The sequence below is a fragment of the Podarcis pityusensis genome (genome assembly GCF_964106645.2).
Source record: "Podarcis pityusensis genome assembly, chromosome: 13".
Taxonomy (NCBI): domain Eukaryota; kingdom Metazoa; phylum Chordata; class Lepidosauria; order Squamata; family Lacertidae; genus Podarcis; species Podarcis pityusensis.
Genome location: NC_138038.1, coordinates 38,665,249 through 38,677,372, shown reverse-complemented (window position 1 = coordinate 38,677,372; position 12,124 = coordinate 38,665,249). Strand labels below are relative to the sequence as shown.

The 12,124-nt window shown below is 45.7% G+C and overlaps 1 pseudogene across 5 annotated transcripts; it reads right to left on the bottom strand.

Annotated features, from left to right (window-relative positions):
• Positions 1-273: 273 nt before the first annotated feature.
• Positions 274-8,314, bottom strand: LOC308460974 (dual specificity protein phosphatase 14 pseudogene; annotated as a pseudogene). 5 transcript variants are annotated; one of them, XR_013991514.1, is made up of 2 exons: positions 7,802-8,314; positions 274-3,764 (listed from the first exon to the last, which is right to left on the bottom strand). The product of XR_013991514.1 is annotated as a dual specificity protein phosphatase 14 pseudogene (transcript). The 5 variants fall into 5 exon arrangements; XR_013991515.1 differs by lacking the exon at positions 7,802-8,314 and adding an exon at positions 7,218-7,386; XR_013991516.1 differs by lacking the exon at positions 7,802-8,314 and adding an exon at positions 6,483-6,778.
• Between the last annotated feature and the right edge of the window lie 3,810 nt (positions 8,315-12,124).

Sequence of the window (12,124 nt, the reverse complement as noted above, 5' to 3'; positions counted from 1 at the left end):
TGTTTCCTCGTCTGTGCCTCCCAGGAACCAGCTTTATAGCAGGGCAGAAAGTTGGTGCATTTGGCGCAGGGTTGCGCACTGGCTCTTAGGGAGGATTCTTTCCCATCACTAGATCCTTTTAACTAGCCAAGGATTAAAACTAGGCTCTTATGCATACAAAACATATGTTCTATCATGGAGCCGTGTGGTCCCTCTCCCTCACATGAATGCAAAAGCAAAACACCATTTTATGAAACTCTAAAACCAATAGGCAATAACACTGCAGGGAGCGGCTCATTTACATTTTTATATTTATTAAGATCTTTTGTCATTGAACTGAAGCAATAAGAAACCCTAACTTTAATTAATATAGATATTTTTTCTTTTAATCCTCTAGTATTTACAAAGTATACAGAACTGCAGAGGTTTTATGTACATATTCACCACTTGAAAGGAAGACCAGCTTATGTTCCATCCTCTGTGACAATTTCCTCCTCAGACAGCAGTAGTTCTGTTTCTGAGCCCAATTCAGAGATACTTTCGGAGGACAATATATGCTAGATGTCTCTACATTGACCAGTCCTGTGTTCAGTCTTAGAAGATAGGACTCTTTCTTTTGTGTTAATTCACCTATTAAGATGCCAGGCCTTTGGGGAGATTTAAATGCTCTTCTCTAACTTGGGGGTTCAGTGTCTAATTTTGAAGCAGGAATATGTAGTTGTATGGGTAAAAAGTTATCTTTCCAGATGTCACTTCCAGCTCAAAATCCTTCCTCTTTCATGCAAGACTATCCTTAAATAGCCCAAACCTTTGGGCTTTGACACCTATACTTGAAAACATACAGAGTGAAGGGTGTTTGAGTTTTGCTCAAAAGCAACGTAGTTTTCCCTCAGTCTTTTCAATAGATGAATGTTCAGCTGCTAAGAGGTTTGACATAAGGAACCACCGTACTAGCATTAGTCTACAAGAGAAAACCTAGTATGTCATGTATATGTTTAGAATTCCTTAACCAAAAGAATTACACTTCTACATTTTCATTAACACTGTCTATAATAGATGACAATGTGGACACAAATGAATACATTGTCCACTTCAATTTATTCATGGTGAGTATCGTATGTGTGGGGCAGTCGTCCACCTTCAAATATGAGAGAGGGTCCTGAGTTGCCAGTTGCTTATCTATGCTTCAAGACATTTTGAATGTAGTAGAAATTTTGCAGTGAGAACAGAGGAATTCAAAAACCCCACCTCCACACACATACACACTTTATAAATTAGCCTTGAAATATTCAGCCAGTAAGCGATCCTTTTCTCAGATACCACACAGGCCTACTTTAGCTATGAGCTTCTAGAACTTTCTAGCTAGGCTTGACTGACAGGTAAGGTTCTGGGGGGAAATCGCTCTGAAAAGTCAGTGCAGGCTAAAACTTCCAAAAGTGAGGGTGAAATAAGTTCCTTGTTCTGGAGAGAAAAGCACTGCTGTGGAAGTCCTAGTTAACCACACCTTTTACAATAATAAAAACCAGTACTAATAGAAACGAAACAACCACCAAGGGGTTGCTGAGTGTTAAGCCCATCCATCCAACAGGGCAATAACTTTTTGCTAAGGAAACTTCTTTAAAGGGGTCTCTATCTGGAACATCCTTATTTGGTAAAGATTTAAAATGACAAAATTTGTGCTTTCCAATAATTTCTTTAAAGCACTTGGAAACCTGTACCTCCAAAGCTAATTTATATGGCAGAACACCCTATGTAACTTCTAAAACCTATTCCATTTGGAATATTTTACTCCCCGCTGCCTCACAGCTCCTTATTGTAGTTTGGGTAACTCTAGGCCTTGAACATCCCAAGCTGTTCCCGACTTTCAAATTAATTTGAAATAAAACGGCTGAATTTTAACTGAACACACACTTGACTCTGGATTCACCTCCACCTTTCACTCTCTGGTATAGTCACAAAATCTTCAAATAGACCCCAGTTCCCCTTCACTAGCATACTTAACTGCGGATCCATCTCCTCAGATGTTAAAATTACCCCCATAACTATTGTTATCCTATCATTTTGTCCTCTCTGTGGCATTAAAAGCTTTTAAAAACACATGCACACATTCTACTGAGAGGGATTTTTTGTCCAGAAAAGGTTGCCCTCAACTTGTGATTAGAAAATGGTTTGCCCTTTCCCACACGATGCCAGAGCCCCACCATATTGTTCATTATTCCTGAGGAAGCAAGGTAACAGGCTTTTAATGCTGAAGGGTAATTCCCCAGTGTCAGAAATATAGTTTTTTACTTTGTCCCCTCCCTACTGGACAATTTACCTTTCTTTGTGCTTTTGGCCCTCCACGGTTAGCCCTGTACTGGGGTAATATGAGCATTAATCCTCTGTTCCCCACACAAGTGGATTTTCCTGGGTTGGAACAGTATTATACTGAAACAGCAGTATTCTTTATACCCATGGGCTGCTGGGTTGTAGCCTGCACAGTGAAAATTATTGTACTGAAGACTCCCTCTGTTTTCTGGAGCTGAAATGTACCAGCTGCCCTTGGAAGTTCGATCATCTTCAGCTTCTTCACTTCTGCCTCCTTATTGGCAAAGCAGTCCTTAAACAATGTGTGCCTTGGGAGCAATGTTAACATTAATGCCTGTCATTACTGCTAAGATTTCACTCTCTGGGGGGGAAGTTTATTGTGTTTGTTAAAACCAAAGTAAACCCAGGCCCTACTGCCGGGAAGTAATTCTGAAGCTGTCTTCAATAAATTATTTTTCTCCCTTTCCTCCTCACAAAGGGAGGGCCAATTTATTCAGATCTCGAAGCTCTGCTTTAGAGAAATATATTTACTGCCTATATTCTGCTATTAACCATCTTCTCTTAATACAAGCAAAACTATATAAGTTCTTAGTAACATTTTGACATGGCGGAACCAGTCAATCACACTGAAATGGCCAAGCAACTCAAGGTCTTTTTCTTGATCTAATCATATTGCAAGGTCTCACAAAAAAAGACTATTGTAACAGCATTTTCTTACCAAAGTCCACCATGCCGGAAGTTCTTAGTAGTGGTCCGAACATGGTGGAACATTTTGATCCTAAATTCAAGCAGCCCGCATCACCTAACCACATTCCCAAAGTTGCCCAGCGTCTATCTTAAGTTCCACAGGGGGACCAGCCCCCGGGTCTCTTTCTCATAGATATCTGGGACCAAGCCAATGGGTGACGGTACCATCTTGACGGTGTTCTTGCCAAACAGCTTGCGTTCGTACTCAATGAGTTGTCTCCAGAAGCCGACATTGGGCCTTACAACGGGTCGCCTGCTCTTCACCCACTCGTGGGCATCCAAGAGACTCAACCGGTGGTATTTCATCAAGTAGGCGATGCAGAGGGAAGCGGATCTACTGACTCCTGCCACGCAATGGACAAGGGTTCTTCCATTCTTCTTCCCCGTCTGGTGTATCCTGTCGGCCACAGAGTCAAAGTACAAGGACAGCGGAGCGTGAGGGAGGTCGGGGACAGGCACCTTGACGTAGTCAATATCTGGCCAGTTGGCATTGGGGATTTCCATGGTGGCGTTCACGACACAAGTCACTGCCCTGGAGTAGACCATGTGCCTGTTGGACGCAGCATTGCCGGAGGAGAGGTAGAGGCAAGGGGAGATCTGAGCGATGCCTCCTAAGACGGACAGAGTGTTCCCAGCAGCAGGGGCAGGCTTGGCCACGGAAGGAGGCGGAGAACGGCGGAAGAAGCCGTGGTTCCGGAAATTCATGGCGGATGGTTCAGCGTACATAACAGCTAGGTGAGAAGAAAGAGGTGATAAAGTTCAAAAAACTGGTGCACTTAAACAAACAAACAAGTTAAAAGATGCATGATTCCATTATTTCACTTGAGCAGCTGCTACTGAGAGTTTGGCACGCTCCCAGAGAGCAAAAGTCCTCATGCCCTGATTCTGCCTCCTCCTTTTCTGCTATCCCCCCTATTCTAACAAATACAGGAACAAGCATGGGATTTGGGGAGGCGTGGGGTGAGACAGAGGTGGGAAATGAACTTGCATTTTTTTTAAGCAGGTGGAAGAGATGGATAGGTTATTTGTGGCGCTGTGAAACAGGAGAGAAAGGTGGGTGGATGAGCAGACAGAGCAAAGTGAGGTGATAAGGGGAGCAAAGGGAGTGAACGGGATGCAAAGATGGGGATGTGGAGGGAGAGAGATCAAAGAGTTCTGCTTCCGTGCAAAGCCAAATGTCTCCCAATAGCCTACCTACCTCGGTCATTCCGTAGTAGTTGCTGTTCTCATCTCAGGGTTAGGTTGTGCGGAGGGAGAAAGGGAAGGAGCTAGATACTGTGATGCTGCAGGAATGATGCGACGATGGTGGGAAAATGGAGGAATAGGGAGTAGGAGTGGACAGCTTCTTAAAGGGCCAGCGGACTCTTTACCAGCCCCTCCCCATTCGACCCACCCTGCCTAACCCATGCCCATTCCTAATTGGCTATCTGCGCCCCACCCTCTTTGCCATCACAGCCATGGGCTCAAAGCGTGACTCATACTCAATGATTATTGGTGCAAAGGGAGGGTGACAATTTTGCATCAGAGGTTCCCTCCTCCTGTATAGGAGGTGGGGCATGTTTGTAATAATCCCCCATAGTTTTTGCTTCTCCCCCCAATGTTCATCCTCTCATTCAACAATCTGGCCCCATCTCACCTCCACAGTAACTACCGCTAAGATCCAACTAAAAGACCACTCCCTCAGTAAATAAAAATTAAAAAAATAGCAGGGCATTGTGGTCCTAACTAGATATTTCTGGTTTGTCCTGAAATTTGAGATGTCTGGGCAACATATATTTGACATCACAAGGTCTACTAGGCTGTGAGTATACAAAATGCTTCATTGATGCATTCTGCAAGGATTGTAGTGGGTCCATTTGGAATGCTACATCCTGGAGAATAATGCTGGGTCTTGCTGTGGAATTCAAACATATACTCATTTTCCTATTAATCGGGCTCAACACATAGTTCAGATATGCCACCAAGCACAATTATAACTTGTCACTCGAATTTACTTTAACTCACACAGAGAGGTTCTCGTTCTATTTCACTTCCTAATTTAAGTAGAGTTCATTCAACCGTTCTTGTGGGGTGCTTTCAGATGCCACTACCCCTGAAAACTAGATGAGGATATGGGTCAAGGGAGGGCATATACTCAAGATCTTTTAACACAGATCAGTTGGAACTCGTGCTTTAAACTGATCTTCAATGATCAAAATCAAGAGAAATCCTGGATTTTGAAAGGCTACCCCCCCTCCCCCTCATGCTTCCATCTTCTTAGGTAGCAGGTCGTGTGTTTGTGTGTTAATGCTGAGGGGAAATGGTAAGGAGGTCTTTTGAATTAACAAGCAGAATGTGTTCTATGCCTGCTTCCTCTTCACTGAACTTGTGAGTTCCCCCCTACAACCAGCTTTGCTCCCTGTTTAGATGTAACACGAGTCCAGTCTGAATAGCTCTTGAGGGATCCTCACTTTGGATGACAGTCTCCATCTATTTTATCTCTTCATCCTATGAGGTCCACTCACCTAAAAATCTCTCATTCTCAACCTCCTTTGTTTTTAGACATGACTGTGATACTGAATCACATTCCTTTCAAACCTCAAAATGCATAAACCTCTAGCCCCCTCTCCCTATTGCCTGCCACCAATAAACCCACATCCCTGGGCCCTTAACCTCTGGCTCTGCACCCCATAAAATGCACAATTTCCATGTGTGTATCTAATCCCTTAGCCCAGTGTTTTAACTCTTTTAGCTAACACAGGCAGACATGGGTGGCTTTACCACTAGCAAACCTCCACCCCTCCACCCCGGTATTGTTTAATACCTAAACTGTTTAAGAGTTCCGGAAAATTTGAATGCTAGCACCCTATTTTGTGATCATTGTCTTTTGCTGGCCCAATAAAGGTACCTAATATTGATTTTGGAATTAAGCATTGCAGCATCTAACACTGATTATGTCAATACCACTCCCTGCAAATGTTAGTCCTCAGTCCAGCCCATCCTTCAGAATCATATTGGAGAGCATAGCACAGCCACCCTGTGCTTGTGTGTGTGGAGTCATGCCTCTCGATAAGGGTGTGGTAGTTATTGTGGCTCGACTCACTTTAAATCTTACATTTATCTTGCTCCCATGTCATCACCAAAGCTGATCCCATGTGCTCCTCCTCTCAGTACCCCAAATTATTTGCCTCAAAGTCCCCAACCGCTCCCGCTATTCAAATAAACACATCTAAGAACATCCCCAGCTGCCATTCGACCTTCCCTCCCCACCCACTCAACTTCAGAAATCATGACCCTTCTGCACAAATAGCAACACCAAAATCAGTTGTCCCCTCTACTCCAAACAACCCCAAACTTTGAAAAAGGAAATGTATGTTTTTTTTAATTACCAGGCAGTGCTGTCTTTCAATGGAAGCTCTGAGAACAGCTCTCAAAAACTCTCCCCACGAAAGAAACCCTCTCTGGCCCACCTAAATGGTTTTGAGGAAGGAGGCTAACAGGCGAGAAGACGTCTGAATGTCTCTGTTTCCGATCGATCTCGTAATCCCCTTCTTCTCTGCTTCCAAACAGATCTCTCTTTACAGGTGTATCTATAATCTATTTTAATAAATACTATATATCTCTATATAGATTTTTCTCCCCCCTCGGCCTTGCTTCTTCTCTCCCAGCGCCTCTTTCCTTCTGGGTGGGGATCAGGAGTTTCCTTCCCTGGCTCCCCCCCAGCATTGCCTATATACCACCCTTGCCAGCCCCCTCCCCTCCTGGACCACTCAAGCGTTGGAGGTAACAAAAGGTTGCCATGGCGACGGGATGCGGGGGAGGATGCTGTCGTCAGAGCCAGTGACACAAGCCGGGGCTCGCGAAGGGGGAGGAGAGGAGGAGGAGGAGGGACTGAAAACCCACGGATTTTCCCTTCCCGCCTCCGCTTCCGGGGTAGATTCTCCTCCCTCCGCTGCAAACTGTGGAGGTTAAACCACCTCCTCCAGCTGCCTTGGAAACTTCAGTCTTACAAAATTAACCTCAAGATTAGGCAAGCTTACTGATAAGGGGGACCCTTATCAGTAAGTCCGAAAAGGCTCCATTCCAGGAAATAAGAGGAGGGCAACATTATCTCCCCCACTATTTTCTGTGCGTGGAAAAATATTCAAGCAGCAGGATGGGACACTGTCCTCTCTCTAATCACGGGCTGCGGCATTCACACGTACACAGAGAAGTACCAACTGCGAACTCGTCTTCGGGTCACCGTTTTTGGGGAAGCTCACGCCACTGCGGAGAGCCTCCCTCCACCCATCCCCCAGCTCTGTGCGTCACAATCAGCCCATCATCCTCGCCCCACTCTCACGCTTCCACGTTCCTGTGAGCGAGGAAGGTGCGGGGAACACGCGTGAGTCACAGCGAAGGTGCCAACCGAGGTTCCCGTCCCTGGAGGAGAAGCGATTGCAAAGCTGTTGGGAGAGAGGGAGGGCGCGGGCTCCAGAGGTGGGATAAGAAAGCCCGCGGTGGGGGGGGGGGAGGTGTTGTTGGGAAGGCTACAAGTTAGGATCGAGCGGCATCCTGTGTTGGACACGGAAATAAATTAACTCAGTGGATGTGGGACACTGAGGATCGGTATGGAAAGGCAGATATGGCAGAGCTGCCGCCCTAAAATTAATATCCTCCCAACCCCAGGGATTTATTTTCCTTGAAGGAAAAAGGAGGCCTTTTAAAGCTCCGTGTTCAGGGGCAGTGTATCTGCAAATTGCAGCCCTTGGAAGCGTGCAACAGCAATCGAGGGCGTTTGCCTTCGTACCTTGGTCGTGGGCTTCCGGGAGACATCTGGCCCGTCGCTGTAGGAGACGGGACGCAAAACCAGGAGGACTTTGCTCTGACCCAGCAGGGCTGTTTTTAATGTTCAGCTGCGTTTCTCTTTTTAAGCCACGCCTCCTCCAGGCACACTTTGTCACGGGAAGAAGCCAATCTGTCCCTGCTTAACAATGGTGCAAGAGGCTTGGCTCCATTGCCCCAGAAGCTGGTGCGTTGCAGGCAAGTTCGCGTTCGATGCTGAGTAAGGATTTCTTGCCTTTATTTAATACGTTTATAAACCGCCTTTCCAGGGGAAACGCTTCAGGAAACAATGTGCAAATACAAAATTGCCCCATCGTCAAGCAGTGCAAAACATATTTAAAACTTTTAAAACATCAGAGAGCCACAATGATCTTAAAAGATCAATAGGGATCCGCCTGCAGTTCTGTTACGTGCTCAAAAGTCACGGATAGTAATCCTAAAGTTTGCATCGCCCGCTTTAGTGTACACAAGGGAATACAGTACAGTACTGTATACCCAAACGGAGGGAAAAATCATGTCCTTGTATCTAGCTTATTACGGTAAGCGTGACTCAGCGTATCGCTTTCTTCGTCTCACCTCCTATGCGGAAAGCGTCAAAGCGTTACCGTATTTAGCGGGTTAAAGCCCGCCTCGCCTAAAAATAATAGTGCGCATTACCGTAACTACTGAGTTGTGTGCCACTTTGTAAATAACGCATAAGATGCTGCCATAGTAAAGGATTCGAAACATTGCAGGATGCAATGGAGTAAGCAGATTCCCTGGAGATATGAAAACCGTAACACAATTGCAGGCATATATAGCTCCATGTGAAAAACGATATACAGTAAGTGTTTAAGAGAGGAATAAAATATGTATCTAGGACATTGACATTCTAAGGCTGGGTTTTTTATGGCTGTATTCTGCGACATGTCATTGACACATTATTAGTGCATTAGTTAAAGTAACTGCCTGATAGTAATTGGTTGTGGATTTTATACGGACATATATACATCGTCGACTTTATTAGCTGTTCTGTGGTGCTTCCTCAGTGTTACTGCATCGTTGCACTTGTTTTGCTCTGTAGCACAACAAAAGTAAGATTTTTTTTTAAAGTGGAAGATTTGCGTTCTAAAAAGCTGCAGGATTTCAGGAGGAAATCACAGCCCACACACTGATTGGGAAGGGAGCAGTATATCCGCGCAAAAACTTTTGCAGGCACAAACAATATTGGAAGCAGGATTGGGAATAGTCACCCCTCTCGAGAGCAGAAATAATCAGGGATGCACAATAAAAGACTCCGGAAGGACCCTTATTGAGGCAAACACGAGAGTAAAAAGGTGAAAGGGGGAACAACTATGAGCCAACAGCTTTGGGGGCACTGTGCAGGCAGGCTGCCTGTCACACACAACTCTGTTCTCCAGCCAAGGACCATGGAGGAGGAAAGGAAGACCAGAAACACCATCATCTGCCCATCTCTCACTGCCTAATGACAGGGCTGCTCCCATGTGTAGATGGGGACATTGCAGCAAGAGTGGCTTTTCTCATCCCTGCATGACCAGTTGCACGTGCCGGCTAAAATTCCCTCTTTTACGCAGCTGCGTGTGCTCTACAAACATGAGTTTATAGATATATAAGCCAGTGTGGTGTAGTGTAGTGGTTAGACTCAAGGTTGGGCCAGGGTTCAAATCTCCACTTAGCCATGAAGCTCGCTAGGTGGCCTTGGGCCAGTCACCGCCTCTCAGCCTAGCCTGCCACACAGGGTTGGTGTGGGGATTAAATGAGCGCGGAAGGACAATGTTCAGCTCCATGGATAAAAAGGTGGGTTGGAAAGGCATTCAATAAGAAAAATACATGCCCTGTCCCCTCTTCCCCACATTTCATCGCCCAATAATCCCAGGGAATGTCGTTTGATTAAGGATCTGCCGGTGATGCCTAAATTACCTCAGAGGACTGCAGTTCTCAGGTCTCCTGTGGAGAAGAAATGCCTGTTCAACTAATTAATGCATGAAATGCATAGGGAAATGTTTATTCTGCAATTGGTCACCCTGCACCAGAGCAAAACCACAGAAAACTGTTAATTCGGTGTTTTTCAGTGCTTCAGTGTTTTTCGGTGCTTCAGACTAGAAAATGCCAGTAAATAATAGGAAAATGGACTTGACCACGTACAGAAGGCAGGTTCCTTCAACACTAAATTACCACAGCCCAATCTCATATGTCTGGGATTATGAGCACAGTTGGAAGCCAAGCACTTGTTTGTTTAGAAATCCAGCGCTATCGTAACTGCCAGGTGTCCTGGAGTGAAAAGGCTTAGTTGTCATAGCAGCAAAAGCTGGCCTCCCGGTCTTGTTAACCTGCTTGCTATTTGCCCATAGCGAAGGACTGTGGTCGTGTTTTGTCCAGCAGTACATCCATGTTTTTTAACGGCCCCCGCACACCAAGTAACACTTTTCCTGGCATGTAAGGAAGGGGTGGGAGAGCCTGTCAGCAGTCCAATACCCAAGAAGGTAAAGGGCAAAACACTGGCATACATTCACCCCTCCTCAAAGCCATTGTTGACGTAGCTCTCATATTTCACATTCTTCCACTTGCATTGTACAGCATGTACCTTGGAAATGATGGGATCTACTTTGCTGAGTTAAATGTGCCAGGAATCAACAGGCTTGTATTTGTATAAGTCTGGATAAAGACCTCTGGATGTAAAATGTGACCACATTTACTAAATAAATTAAAGCAATACAGCTTTAAAAAAAGAGATATACTCCACAAAATATTAATCAGTGCACTAGACACAATCCTCCCCTTAAGGTTGTATTTCTTCTGTGAGGGGTTGGTGGCCTGCCTAAGAAGTTAAGGGATACCAGGCTGAGTGCCAGTGTATATATAAGCACCCTTAACAAGTAGCTGACAAACCAATAATTTGCAGGAGCTTTCCTTGACATGGGAGACAAACCAGATTGAAAAGCCTCCCTTGCTAAAGGTCTGCTATTCAGATCTTGGTTGAAAGTGCATGAGTGCCCTTCCTAGGAGGGTGGCAACCACAGACACCAGTGTTATATGTGAGTGAAGTGTCTGGTCATGGGCTTCTTAATACACTGTCAAGGCTTTCCAAAGTGTAGGCAGCGAATCGTGTATGATCTGTTAATGAGAGAAAGGAGGCTGCAAGACCATGAAGATGTGTGGTAGGCGTCAGAGAAGGAAAAGTAGGGCAGCAGCTCACAGGAACTGGGCAGGTTGCCATCCCCCAACAGCATTTTTATTTACACGTGACCCGGTTTACCTCCATGTTTTGAAAAGGCTGGCCTCTGATAAAGGATCAGGAAGATGGCTCATATTCTGGCTCATATTCCGACGGCTCATATTCTGCACAGCTGGCAGTGGCAGCGCTGTACGCAGTGCAATATGGGGTTTGGCAACCCTACACCCACCTCCCCCTTTCCCCAACACAAGAGAAATACTGAACCAATCCAGAGAACTACTAATGTCTTCATACCTTTGCTCACTAAATTCCTCCATCTCCTCATCAGTCCTTTCAGATGGTCCAGAACAATCATAGGCCTCGAAAGTATTTTTCAGACAATCAGTAGATCAGCATCTATTTCAGTAGATCTATTAAGATTTTACTAAACCTAGCCATGGGTGTACCCAAGCTTTTTGTTGGGGGGAGCAGGACTTTTGTTGGGGAGGCAGAACTGATGTGATTGGTCAGTTAGTTAAGTATTTCTATTGTTTTACTTGATATGGGGGGAGCTGCCTACACCCATGGACCTAGCAGTGTTGAAATAGGTCCCCACACAGATGGGCTGCCATATGTCCAAAGTTCAAAGGCAGAATTGACATCCGGGGGCGCAGGATTTCTGAAACGTGTCACGCTCTCTTGGCATCTCTTGGGGGGTTTCCTTAAAAAACAGCTCAACAGCTTTCAGGGTCTTCTGGTTTTTACTTGGAAATATGGGAACCCTACGGGACGCGGGTGGCGCTGTGGGTTAAACCACAGAGCCTAGGACCTGCCGATCGAAAGGTCAGCGGTTCGAATCTCCGCGGCGGGGTGAGCTCCCGTTGTTTGGTCCCAGCTCCTGCCTACCTAGCTGTTCGAAAGCACCCCTAAGTGCAAGTAGATAAATAGGGACCGCTTTCTAGTGGGAAGGTAAACGGCGTTTCCGTGTGCTGCGCTGGTGCTGGCTCGCCAGATGCAGCTTAGTCACGCTGGCCATGTGACCCGGAAGTGTCTTCGGACAGCGCCGGCTCCTGGCCTCTTGAGCGAGATGAGCACGCAACCCTAGAGTCGGTCACGACTGGCCCTGATGGGCAG